This window comes from Carettochelys insculpta, chromosome 14 (assembly GCF_033958435.1).
Source record: "Carettochelys insculpta isolate YL-2023 chromosome 14, ASM3395843v1, whole genome shotgun sequence".
Lineage (NCBI taxonomy): Eukaryota > Metazoa > Chordata > Testudines > Carettochelyidae > Carettochelys > Carettochelys insculpta.
This window is the reverse complement of record NC_134150.1, coordinates 33,946,547-33,960,864: the sequence shown is the minus strand read 5'-3', so window position 1 is coordinate 33,960,864 and position 14,318 is coordinate 33,946,547.

The window sequence follows — 14,318 nt, the reverse complement described above, 5'->3', positions numbered from 1 at the left end:
AGCACATAGCTTCTACCAAAGCTGCATTAACTACTAGGTCTCATGGGCTGTGTCTACACTAGCCCCACCTACTTCGAAGTCCCCTTATAGCCATGAGGCATGTCAATTTCGAAGTGCCGTGGCCGCCCACATGCTAATGAAGCGCTGAATATGCATTTCAGTGCTTCATTAGTAAACTTCGAAATGGCCATTTGTGTGGCCATTTCGAAGTTTGGGGCTAGTGTAGACGTAGCCATGCTGTCACAAAGAATTTATATCACCACTGAAATGACTGGGCTTGTATCACAGGCAACTCATACAAGAAACTTTTGTTATATAGGTAATGGTGACCAGATGCACATTATAAAGGGGGAATAATTAGATGGGAGGGGGCTCTAGTCACAGGGGGCTCAATCACTTCTACAGTTCAATGAGAATTTGCGATGTTTGATATGATAATGAGCTGTGGAATAGATCACTGGCCTCATCTGCACAGGATGATAACTGCTGAGCTGTGCCTTACATCTTATATTGCTGACAGGAGCTTAGTTCAGGTGATAAGGACCTGTGCTTTCTGAAATAGGATGGTCCGTATCCTGCCTTTGTTGCCCCCATGAAATTAAGAATAATCATAAACCACAGCAAAGCAGTGCATCTGAATTTTCTAGTGATATCATACAGTTGCCAAACCCAAGTGTGGGTTAGGTAGCTAAACACATCTACCGCTAGCATAGACCTGAACCGAATTCTAGTGTAGACTATAGCATTTCGCCTAGATGGCACATCTCCTTCTCTGTGCTTCTTGCTAAGAAATACATTCTATGGAGAGATCACAGGGAAACCTTTTACTTCTTAATTATAAAGAGTATTTCCTCAGCTCAATGCACCAGGCGTTATGCACCAAACTCTCAGGCCAGCTAATCACAAAGAGAATCTCTCTCCAAAGGTTAAACTCTCCAGTTTCAATTACTGTTACATAAAAACCCTTATGTTTAATTGCATTTATTGCATTTCTTTGTTTCTGAAGCCCTTGCAGCGCCCCTGTGATCATCTCCAGCATAGCCTTTTATAAACAGGTCACACAGAGTTGATATCCTGCTGATGCAGCCACATGCTGTTCTTCCACTGGGTAGCTCCATTTATCCTGGTGGCATCATAAGAAAGAGCAATAGTGTTTCCTGATACTTCTCCAGGTCTCATTTACGTCCTGTGGCTTGTCCTGGATTTTGTACTCCTTTACTCTTTGAAAAGCGAAATAGATGGAAGATCATTAGATTTTTATTTGCCCCCATAGAGGCTTCATTGTGGGTAGGTTGTCAAGTCCATTCTTGTCCCTATGGCACCTTGACTAGTGAGTTTTCTTATAGGGATAAGGATCCAGTGAAGAAAATTTCTTGTAGCCTGTATTTCCCAAGCAATATTTTAACTATTTCTTGTGTAATAATAAGACAGCTCCATAGCAGCAGACCCCCCTCTCCTTTCATAGAATCATAGAAGAGTAGGACTGGAAGGGACCTAGAGAGGCCATCGAGTCCAGCTCCCTGCCCTCATGGCAGGACCAAGCACTTTCTAGACCATTCCTGAAAGCCATCTATCTAACCTCTTCTTAAATATCTCCAGTGATGGAGATTCCAGCACCTCCCTTGGCAATTCATTCCAGTGTTTGATCACCCTGACGATTAGGAACTTTTTCCTAATGTCCAACCTGAACCTCCCCTGCTGCAATTTAAGTCTATTGCCTCTTGTTCTATCCTCAGAGGCAAGGAAGAACAAGTTCCCTCCCTCTGCCTTATGACACCCTTTTAGATACCTGAAAACTGCTATCATGTCCCCCCTCAATCTTCTCTTTTCCAAACTAAATAAGCCCAATTCTTTCAGTTAGCTATTGTAGCAAACAACAAGCTTTCTAGTCCACAATGACTCCAAGACTCCAGTTGCTCAGATTTACATTGGATATTGGATGCCACCACTCAGAGCCAACCATAGCAATGGGCCATGTCACCATTTCAGGGATGTGAGGTGTCCCCAGGTAAGAAGGCATGTGACACTTGGTTTTCATTATAGAGCATTATATGTCATATTCAAGTCCTATTTCTGCCAGAAAAGGTAAAACATCCTCTGGATTTTGGTCCATGGGGAGTGTTGTGCCATGAAGTTCTTGACTTAGTGAGGGAAGGGCATTGTTTCACACCAACCCTTCACCCAGAAGCAGAGTGGTCTTCCCTAACAACAACTTTCAATTATATTAGCTTATGTGAATAGTCAAGATCAGCTACAACAGTGTGCTACAAGTATGTGCAAGTAATCACTTATTTAAATGAATTGCCAGGTCATTTTAATCAGTTAAGTGGCTGGGCATAGCAAAGTCTGCCTTTCCTTTGGGTTTAGTTTCACTTCCTGCACCCAGCACTACTGACAGCACAATCCTCCAGCCCATATAATTAGGCTCTGATTCATCACAGAATTCATGCACATGCTTAACTTTAAGTTCCATTGAAGTCAATGGTCCTGAATGCGTGGGGAGTTCAGGGGTGCCAAAGTGCAAAACAGCTTTTTAGAGAATGAGGAGGGATCAGAGATCAGGAGGAGAAAGACTGAGCGTTTACTAAATAAATCCTGTGTGAAATTTTCAAAGGCAACTAAGTAACTTGAAGATCTAAAGTTTCATTAACTTGGAATATTAAGATTACATCTACAGTACTGCGGGGATTGATGCTCTGGAGATCAATGCACTGGCAGTTGATTTAGTGGGTCTAGTGAAGACTCATCAGATCAACCACAGATCACTCTCCAGTGGACCTCAGAACTTAACCTCAGAGGAGAAGAGTAAGAGAAGTCAATAGGAGAGTTTCTTCCATCCACCCTACATGTAGTTGACCTAAGATATATCAACTCCAGCTACGTTACTCACATAGCTGGAGTTGTGTACCTTAAATTGACTTTTTGTGGTAGTGTAGATGTAGCCTAAGTGACTTAGGTGCCTTGGAAAATATTGCCCCCACCTACACAGCATAGTCATGCTGTGCAAAGGAGCCAGCCTGACTTTTTGGAGTGGTGTTCATAATGTTCATAAAACCAAACTTATTTTGCTGGCTCTGAATATATTATGCAATGTGCCACAAAACTGCAGGCTCAAGAATGCTCTTCTCACCCTACAATCCATATTTTCAGCTCTGCAGCTGTTCCTGTCTGGGTGCATCCTCTCGTCTGTCTTCCCTCTGACCGCAGGATTTCCAGACTGCATGATGATATTCTCAGGACAGACAGGTTGCCCAAGGACACCAGCTTGCTTTCTCTCCAGATACGCTTATCAGCTGTAACTGCCACAGTTATAAAGTACCACACAGCATGTCCCAGGCAGGTCTGCTTCATTCTTAAGGTAAAAGCACAACAGAGAAAGCACATTAAAAACCATAAAATAACCTTCACACAAGCTTACCAGAATCAATCCAATCCTAACATGGATTCTGCCCTCATGCAGTCCTTCAAACCCCAACCAAAGGAATTCTTTGTGGTTACTGGATCTTCACATCTTCAGCTCAGAATAGGTACTCAGCCCTTCCAACCTTTCCCCAAGGATTCAGGCTCACCATGGACCAGGAGTCTTGTCCAATTGCTGGACCTTGAAGACATTCAAGAGTTAGGCCTGGTCTACACTAGACCTGAAAATTGATCCTAGATACATAATTCCAGCAAAAGCAATTGCATAGCTGCAATCAACTTATCTACAATTGACTTATTTGGCCATCCTCACAGAGGGAGGTTGACAGGAGAGATCTTCTTGTTGACCTCTCTTCCTCCTTGCAAGAATGAGGAGTATGGGGTCAATTGTCAAGCCCTAATAGTTTGTTTTCACATGTTTCAATTAGATGCACATAACTGAACCCCAGAAGATTGACCCTGATTCCTAAATATAGACATACACTTCATTTAAGACAAGGCTATTTCTGCAAAATGCCTTCTTTGTCTGTTGGTACCTGAAGAATCCAGTCTGAAGTAGCATATGCATATCTTTCAAAGGGTGACTTCAAAGGGGTAAGGAAGAAAATACATTAGCATCCCCATCATCCTGGTAGAGAATGTACGTACAATACCTTGATAACACATATACAATGGCATTTCCAAAACCACGTACCCTCTTGTACATGAATTCAGTAAGATTCAGTTTTATTCAACAAAGTTCATTCAGGACATTGTAGGAAACAATCGGTCTGTCACACTGTCCACAAAGGCACTTAGGCTATGGTTACCCTACAGCACTCTGTCAACAGAATTCATTGTCGGAAGAGATTTCCTGACAAACCTTCTGTCGACAGAGTGTGGCCACACACTAAAAGCTGATCGAAAGAGTGGCTGGACTGCTTGGCTGTTCTCTCAGCAAAACAGGCACCTGGAAGCACAGCAGACAGGGCTGCCCATTGTTGTGGATGCTCTGTCTGTCGAGAGAAAGCCCCCTAGCGTGTCCACGCAGCTTTTTTTGTTGACAGAATCTTTTGACATAATCTGTCAACAGCAGTGTTATGCCTCACGGCTGAGAGGCAGAACGCTGCTGGCAAAAGTGCTGAGTTTTGTCGAGCTGTCAACAAAACACATTTTATGTGGATGCTTTCTATCGAACGAGCGGATCAATGTTTTGATCCACTTTTTTGTGTGTGTGCACAACTTTCAAAAGAAGTTTTTTTGGAAGACATCTTCCAGAAGAACTTCTTTGGAAAGATCGCTGTAGCGTAGATGTAGCCCAGGGATTTAGCAAAGAAAAGCTTAACGGATGACTTGATTGCTGTCTATAACTGCCTACATATGGATAAATATTTAATAATGTGTTCTTCGATCTTGCAGAGAAAAGTATAACATGATCCACTGGCTAGAAGCTAAAGTAAGAAATATTCGGCCTGAAAATATGAAGTAAATTTTTAAAGGTGAGAGTAACTAATCATGTAACAATTTATCAGGGCTATAATAGATTCTCTGTCACTGTCAATTTTTAAATCAAAATTAGAAGTTGTTCTAAATTATCTGCTCTAGGAATTATAGTAGGGAAGTTTTATGTCCTGCATTATACAAGAGGTCAGAGCAGATGATCACAATGGTCCATTTAGGAATTCACAAAGGACACTGTTTGCACACCACTCCTTCTGAAATGCATTTGCTGGTGCACAGAGAGGAGGATGGAGGCAGAGAGGGCACTCTTAGAGGGGGCAACGGCAGTCCTGGGGAGAAGGTGTTTGGCTGAAAAATTCATACCTACAGCTGAGTCAGAAATAATCATTGTATGTTTAATCAAATATTGTGAAAAATACAGTTTAGGGGGTGTTCTTTTTTTCCTTCTCCATGTTAAGCTAATGCTCCCTGGCTACGTCTACACGTGCACCCAACTTCGAAATAGCTTATTTCGATGTTGCAACATCGAAATAGGCTATTTCGATGAATAACGTCTACACGTCCTCCAGGGCTGGCAACGTCGATGTTCAACTTCGACGTTGCTCAGCCCAACATCGAAATAGGCACAGCGAGGGAACGTCTACACGCCAAAGTAGCACACATCGAAATAAGGGAGCCAGGCACAGCTGCAGACAGGGTCACGGGGCGGACTCAACAGCAAGTCGCTCCCTTAAAGGGCCCCTCCCAGACACACTTTCATTAAACAGTGCAAGATACACAGAGCCAACAACTAGTTGCAGACCCTGTATATGCAGCACGGACCCCCAGCTGCAGCAGCAGCAGCCAGAAGCCCTGGGCTAAGGGCTGCTGCCCACGGTGACCACAGAGCCCCGCAAGGGCTGGAGAGAGAGTATCTCTCAACCCCCCAGCTGATGGCCGCCATGGAGGACCCCGCTATTTCGATGTTGCGGGACGCGGATCGTCTACACGTCCCTACTTCGATGTTGAACGTCGAAGTAGGGCGCTATTCCCATCCGCTCATGGGGTTAGCGACTTCGACGTCTCGCCACCTAAAGTCGATTTCAACTTCGAAATAGCGCCCAACACGTGTAGACGTGATGGGCGCTATTTCGAAGTTACTGCCGCTACTTCGAAGTAGCGTGCACGTGTAGACGCAGCCCCTGAGTCCCAGCTACATATACGCTGGCTGTGCAAGGCACACATGGACAACCAAATATGAGTAACAGCTGTGATGGATGTGTAATACCCAGAAGCACTGAGACCTCATCTGGGGTGAGTGAAGTCTCTGCTCTGCAGCCTTGCCCAGCAGCCAGCTGTCCTTTAGCTCCTGTGATAGAGTGCAGAGCTTTAGACTCTATGTTCACAGGTTCTATCCCTACTGCTGGCTACCTGGGTCTGTTGGTGTTACAACTGGTACATTAGCTGGAAAAACTGCAAGGAGGTCTCAGAAGCTCAGGATGTGCTTCCTCAGCCCAGGGAAGCATATAATACCCAGAGGCACTGAGACCTCATATGGAGTGAGTGAAGTCTCTGCTCTACAGCCTCAACTGAGAGCCACTTAGCCTTCTGCTTACATGGTAAAGTGCAGGGCTTCAGACCCTATGCTTGCAGGTTCTATCCCTGGTGCCAACAACCCAAGTCTGTTGGTGTTACATATGGATTTCAGGGGTGCTTATAGACCACAAAAATAAGCTCTTTTAAATTGAAAACTGTTTTATCCACAAATTGACATTAGAAACAGCAAAGCCTGACAAGATTATTTGCTAGGGGGAAAATGAAGATTATGATTTTGTGCTGACGAAGCTGTGGGAAGTGATCATTTTCTCTCTCAGATTCACCCTGACTCATGTACAGGCCTGCTGGTGGAAGAGGGTGGGTAAAGGGGGTAGTTGCTCAGTGATTCAAAAGGCCCAGAGCTCCCAGCTTTTCCCACCACTGTTGCTACCACAGCAGCATCTGGAGACACGGGCCCTTTAAATTGCTGCAGGAGAGCACACAGCACACTCCAGGGGTCTGCGATGGCTGGTGGGGGGGGTTGTGGTGTATTCTGGGTGGCACTGAGGGCTGGTTGCTCCCAGCCCTGCCCCTTCCAGGATTGTGGAGCAGCCCCCTCCCCACAACCTTGCCTGGGGCCAGCAAGTCTGTCAGTCTGCATGTTATGACTAGGATAGATGTACGTCTGCAGAGCATATTCTTACCTGACCTTGGCACAGGTGAGGAGCATGACATCTCAAGGTCCCTTCCAGACCTACATTTTTATGATTCTGTTTACCACCTGCAAATTTCAGGGTTTCATCAAACAGCTAGCCAGGTGAGAAGTAAAGGGAAGGCAAGACCAGCATCAGGATCCTCAGAAAAGCACAACTGGTTGACAGTCCACCATTTGTCAATGCACTCTTCAAAATTGCTGCAGGCGCTACAAGCGGAACCTGCTATCAACTAGTTTCTCCCTTCTCTGAATGGTCTACATGTATTTGCCCACCTTTAAGCTCATGCATATTGGGTCAATTCACCCTGGTGCAATTCCATCAAAGACAATGTAAGTGAAACTGCAGAAAGGATAAGAGTTTTCAGTGCTTAATCTCAGACAGTTTTAAGAGGCCTCATATTTGGGGGTGGATGCAGCAGACTTGCTAAGAAACTGCCCCCCTTAAGATATTTTAAATTGTGCCCCTAACAACTTCCACATGCAGTAGTCATTGACTCCCATGGACTGACTCTGTGTGAACTTATGTATTCAGGAGGGATGAATAGCTACAGGAGTGTGACTAACATTTTAGACAGCAGAAGGTATGCAGGAAAGACCATTTTTGTTCTAATCTATACCATCCCCATTTCCAATAGAAAACCTAATAAATAAATTAAAGCCTAGAAATAAAGAGGACTGCAGATTTCTGCTCTGGCCTCTGTTGCTGACATACTGTTTGACTTTGGACAAGTCACTCCGTGCCTCAGTTTACCCATTGATAAAATCAGATGAAAGACATTAGAGCAGTGAAAAGCGTTGTTAGTCATTATAATAAATATCATTCTCAGTTCTTTGCTTTCCCAAGAGGTGATCTACAGAAGCTGCTGTCTTCCTTTTAAAAAAGTGAATTGATTTTTTAAAATCTAACTTTCCAAAATAAAATAAAAAGGGAGAATGAGGATGGAGTTATATCTGTTCAATGGGAATACAACATTTAAATGAGACTGCACTCACAAAAAACCAATTGTCTTACAAGGGCAATTGAAAATCAAAGTGAATGAGTATTTATAGCTACTGAGATGTTTAAAACAACAAACTGAAACTGCAGCAGCAACCACTTCACAAAGTCATATTCTTGAAGAAGGGGGAAAAAAGATCAAAGATCTGCAGGCAGCCAGCTCTGCATACAAGTGGCTTTATCAGCTCTTGGCTGTGTTAAAGAGAGTCAGGCATCCTGAAAGAGAAAATATTTAATGAGGTGATGAATAACACTTCTTGGCCTTAATTATAAGGCTAGTACTAAGCAACAATAATTGCAGGATAAATTATCATCAAGCGATATTTCCAAATAAAAAAATGCATGTCATTATCAAACAATTATTTTAAGTCTCATTTACATATAAAAAGAATAAATGAAATATTCTTTTTTTTTCTTCCTTCCAGTAGTGGGGGTGGGGGGAATTTTGAGGGTGGGGCATGGGAGTTAGATGCGCAACACTCGGTATAGCCAACAACAGATTAATTCTCCTCACATTACATTGTGTCTTAAGTATCTTTGATAAACCCTCCTGATTTGGGTATGGTTAATGGTGGGATGTAAGACCTAACATTTCTCTGCAAAATGATCATGGGAAATAAATGGGAGAGAAGATATATCTAACTTAGGGAATATTAGATATTACAGGCAGTAAAGCAAACAACTATCAAAATCAAGTTACCTGAGCAGATGAGATTTGAAAAAAGCTCAGGATCCCAGGGACACCCAGACCATACTTTGGCACTACTCTCTAGGAATGAGTAGATGGCTCAGAACTATAGCTGGTTAAGGAATGGTTTCCCTTGGCCCGGACATTTTTCAAGATTTTGCAAAAATTTCCAGTCTCAAACAGAAAAGTCACTCAACCAAAAGGTTCTTTTTTTCATGATTTTGAAATGTTTTGCTTTGATCTTGACATTTTGATGCAGACTTTAGCTTCAGCTTAAAAAAGCCCAGTCTTTTTGGACTGAAAGAGCAGAAGTTTTCATTTTGAAAATGTTGAAACTGTTTGCAAAATTCAAAACTTTACAAATTGTTTTTGAAATGAGAAATTCATCAAAAGCTAAAATTTCCCATAAACCATTTTGATAAATTTACATTTTCCAATGAACATGTTTGGTTGAAAAGTGCCTGGCCAGCTCTACCCAAACCACACCCTGAAGTATTCATAACCCCAAACTTGGTCTCCATTAGCTGTGTATTTTCCCCTTTCTTACTCTTAGCTTCTCCCTCTCTCTCTCTCTCACACACACACACTCATACACAAGCACACTAAGCACACACAGTGCTTAATTTTCTTTTAGTAACAGAGAGGAAGCCGTGCTAGTCTATACACTATCAAAACAAAAAGCAGTCAAGTAGCACTTTAAAGACTAGCAAAATAGTGTATTAGGTGAGCTTTCGTGGGACAGACCCACTTCTTCAGACCATAGCCAGACCAGAACAGACTCAATATTTAAGGCACAGAGAACCAAAAACAGTAAGCAAGGAGGACAAATCAGAAAAAGATAATCAAGGTGAGCAAATCAGAGAGCGGAGGGGTGGTGGGGAAGGTCAAGAATTAGTTTGAGCCAAGTATGCAGACAAGCCCCTATAGTGACTCAGAAAGTTCCCATCACAATTCACTATGGCTACATCTACACGTGAAGCCTACATCGAAGTAGCCTATTTCGATGTGGCGACATCGAAATAGGCTATTTCGATGAATAACGTCTACACGTCCTCCAGGGCTGGCAACGTCGATGTTCAACATCGACGTTGCGCAGCACCACATCGAAATAGGCACAGCGAGGGAACGTCTACACGCCACAGTAGCACACATCGAAATAAGGGTGCCAGGCACAGCTGCAGACAGGGTCACAGGGCGGACTCAACAGCCAGCCGCTCCCTTAAAGGGCCCCTCCCAGACACACTTGCACTAAACAGCACAAGATCCACAGAGCTGACAACGAGTTGCAGACCCTGTGCATGCAGCATGATTCCCCCGCTGCAGCAGCAGCAGCCAGAAGCCCTGGGCTAAGGGCTGCTGCACACGGTGACCATAAAGCCCCGCAGGGGCTGGAGAGACAGCGTCTCTCAACCCCCCAGCTGATGGCTGCCATGGAGGACCCCACAATTTCGAAGTTGCGGGATGTGGATCGTCTACATGGTCCCTACTTCGACGTTGAACGTCGAAGTAGGGCGCTATTCCGATCCCCTCATGAGGTTAGCGACTTCAACGTCTCGCCGCCTAACGTCGAAGTTAACTTCGAAATAGCGCCCGACGCGTGTAGCCGCGACGGGCGCTATTTCGAAGTTAGTGCCGCTACTTCGAAGTAGCGTGCACGTGTAGACACAGCTTATAGGGGCTCGTCTGCATACTTGGCTCAGTCTAATTCTTGATCTTCCCCCCCACCCCTCCGCCCTCTGATTTGCTCACCTTGATTATCTTTTTCTGATTTGTCCTCCTTGCTTACTGTTTTTGGTTCTCTGTGCCTTAAATATTGAGTCTGTTCTGGTCTGGCTATGGTCTGAAGAAGTGGGTCTGTCCCACAAAAGCTCACCTAATACACTATTTTGCTAGTCTTTAAAGTGCTACTTGACTGCTTTTTGTTTTGATAATTTCCTATTGTGTTGCATTCTGCATTTACATTAGTGCAATGTCAGTATAAAACAGACAATTAGACTCAGGCCCTGTACATACACACATGAATACAGCTGCAAAGTAATCGCAAACTAGGGACTTGATCCAAAGTCCAATAAAGAACATGAAAAGACTCCAACTGAATCAATAGTCGTTAGATCATCCCCTAGATACTGAAAGCTTAAAAGTGGAATTATTTTTAGTTACAAAACAGATTAAAATTCATTCAGTTCCACTACTTTTTTCAGTATAAAGTTCACTGACAATGAGGCACAGTCAGTGCACTAGCTGCTGTTTTTAATAAACGAGAGCCAAGGCTCTCAAAATAGAGAAAAATGCCCAGTTCTTATTTCAAAAGCTCCCTCTAGCTTTCCCCAGCTGTTTGTTACCAGAATTTTTCCTGATGATCTGCTAGAAAAAACAGCTTAGAGTCAAAGGTGGTCCCATCAGCCTTAGAGAAACACAAGCCGATATTGTATAACCAATTTCAAGTGGATTTTTAATTTGTAAAAGCCACACAGTTAAAATGCTAAAAACCCACCCCACTTCTTTTGATTCAAGATGAAAGAGATTTTTATAAAAGTGACATAACCCTCAGATGTCCCAGAAGACCACATTTACCACTGAATTAACCAGCTTCAATCTCCAAACCTCACACTCACAGAGAACGAGAACAGAGAATTGGAGAAGCTGGTTATATTTCAGTTGTGGGCACATCCGAAAAAAAACAAGCATAGGCTAAGTCCCTTGTAACACAGAGCGAGCACTTCCTAGCCATTGTGGAGGGGTATAAAAATCTAGGATGACAGATGTAGGATTATAGGGCCAAACCCGCATCTGGTATAAATTGATGCAGTTCTATTAACTTCACTGGAGTTACACTGATTTACCTCATTAAATCTGACCCATAGGCTCCAGAACTTGTAGAAAGAAGCCAGTGATAATACAACAGTACCATGATCAGACTTTTATGAGACAGATATTTCTTTTTCTCCTTCCCCAATGACTCTTCAAAGACTCTGGTGGCTTCCTAGATGACCTGATCAGAGTTAGAAAGAAGGAATTGTAAAAGGGGACAAGTAAGATCTCACACATTTTCAGAAACTGGAGTCTTTGTCCAATCTGTGTGCATGTACACTTGTATTTTCAGCAGCAAAGCTGGAATTCTGTGTTCATAGCTGGTTTGACTGGAGACATACAGTATATGCATATAATCTCTTATTTATATATGCCTATACAGCAGTATGCAAATAAATTGGGGGGGTGTGTGTGCAATGGTACATGTGGACTTGGTTTGTGACAATCAAATCCAAACCATTTCCAAAAAATTAGGATCTGACCAGCCCCCTCTAGGCAAAATGTATGAAGAAGGAAAAGGCCCCCAAACTTACCCCAAAACAGTAAAATATACTACACCTCAAACTGGTGCACATTTGCAATGTAGCTTTCAGTGAGAGTGGCTATTCCAGGGAGGGAAGAATTCGTGTTCACCAAAAAGCTCTAAATGCTTCACCTACATCTTGTAGTGACCCACTCCGCACAAATTGCCTGTAGTAATAATGTTCGGCTCAAACGTGTACATGCACATGAGCAGTGACAGCTGAGATGATCAGCAAGAGACAGTGAGAAGATATTATCAATATGGGAGAAGGGTAAGTGATGAAACGCACTTCAAACTACCTTCAGACACAGCCCACGACGCTGGGGGTAAATCAGAGGTATATGAGCAGACTTGATGCCTAGTCTCAGATGTGACTAGGTGCTCATATGATGCTTTTGTAAGGCATTGGCTTTGACTGTGTATGTGGATGCATGTGAGTGAATGACAGCGAACAATCAAGTTTCTGCTGGCCCACACTGGATCAAAGCCCTGTTCCTGATGACACACAATGGAAATTCTCTTTTAGTTCAAGCAGCAGAGATGTGTGGTTTTGGTGATGAAGTGCCAAGATGTAATCCTACTTCTGCAGGCTGTGTGTATCCACCCAACACGTAGGTTTCCAGCAAGCTATCCCCTGTACTTACATGACCCGTACATAAATCTGGGTGTCTGGTTTCTGAAGCACATACATTCATTACTCTAGATCAGGGGTCAGCAACCCCTGGCGCAAGTGCCAAGAGTAGCACACAAGCTGATTTTCATCTGTACTCGAGGCAGGAGCTCAGCCCCACCCCTTCTGCCCCATGTAGCTGGGAGTTTGCTCAAAGCATTGCTGCCTGCGGATTAACAAAAGAACAGCTAATTCTACCAACCACCACTTAAAAGGTAAAGTTCTGCATCTTTATTTATTAATGAAGCTGTTGTAAGACTGTTAGGGAATTTAAAAAGTATCACTAGCACATAGACCATATTTTGAGGTCAAAAGGTCAAACATCAGCACCCCACATCAGAAAGGTTGCTGACCCTGCTCTAGAAGCTGCACTGAATAGCGTTGCACAAACCTGAGCAAATTTTTAGCAGTCAGTCCAAGTCACCATCACCATCATCATCATCAACAATGACCATGGGCTCAGAGCCCATTGGTGTCTGATGCCTTTCTCACTATTTCCTTCCATCTTTCCCTGTCCAGTGCAGAATGGCTTAGTTTCTGTAGACTAGCTCCACACCAATCTACTATACCATCTACGTATTCTCTGTGAGGTCTGCCTCTCCTATCGAACCGTCCATTGTGCTGAATACTAGGCTCTTGATTTTTCATTTGTCATTCATTCTGCAAATATGCCCGGATAGCTGTAACTTCCATTGTATAACCTCCTTTCAGCTGTATCTTCCTATATAATTCCTTGTTGGTTACCTTCTGCATCCATCCTTCTTCTCAGGATCTTTCTGTAACAGCTCTGCTCATACGCCAATATTCTTCTTTTTGACTCTTTGGTTATCACTTGTGAAGGTGTTGGAAAGACTCTCAGGACAGGAGCTAGTGAAGAATGAGAGCACATTGGAAATGGGCCAACTTCCGTATACTTAGTGATAGTGACACTGTTTTGCCCCTTCAAAACTGGCAAATCTATGTGCCTTTGGTGGGAGCAGATTAGAGAGTGAAAGCCTGCACAACTGGTTGAAAACTGGAATTTTTGTCCTGCAAGAAATTCCAATAATCTGAAATTTGTTTCTTTCCTGAATCTTGAACAGTGAACCATGATCATGTTACTCCTATCCTGCACCACATCAGTTTAACCATAAGGAATACTTCAGTACTTCATGGATGGAGCCAGTCTGTGATGGGAAATGGAGGTAAAAGACATCAGAGGAGCAGAGGCAATGCAGGTTAACATCAAACTGACTTGAAATTCAACATTTTGATTTAGTTCAATAAAACTGCCCCCAAATGAAACTTTTCAGTTAAAATTTTGCAATAGGCCATCAAGGAAAATTTTCAATTTTGTGCAAACGGGGGTTCCACTGAAAAAGATATTTCTACAGAAAATTCACAGCCAGCTTTGGTGCCCAGCCTAACAAAATCCAGGGACTAGAGGAGTAAAAGTCCTTAAACACCAAAGAAAAATCAAATAACTTTTGCTTCTAGTACCTGAGCTATATTTGTCAACCTAATCCAACTCCCAGTGAAGCCAATAGAACAACTCTTTTG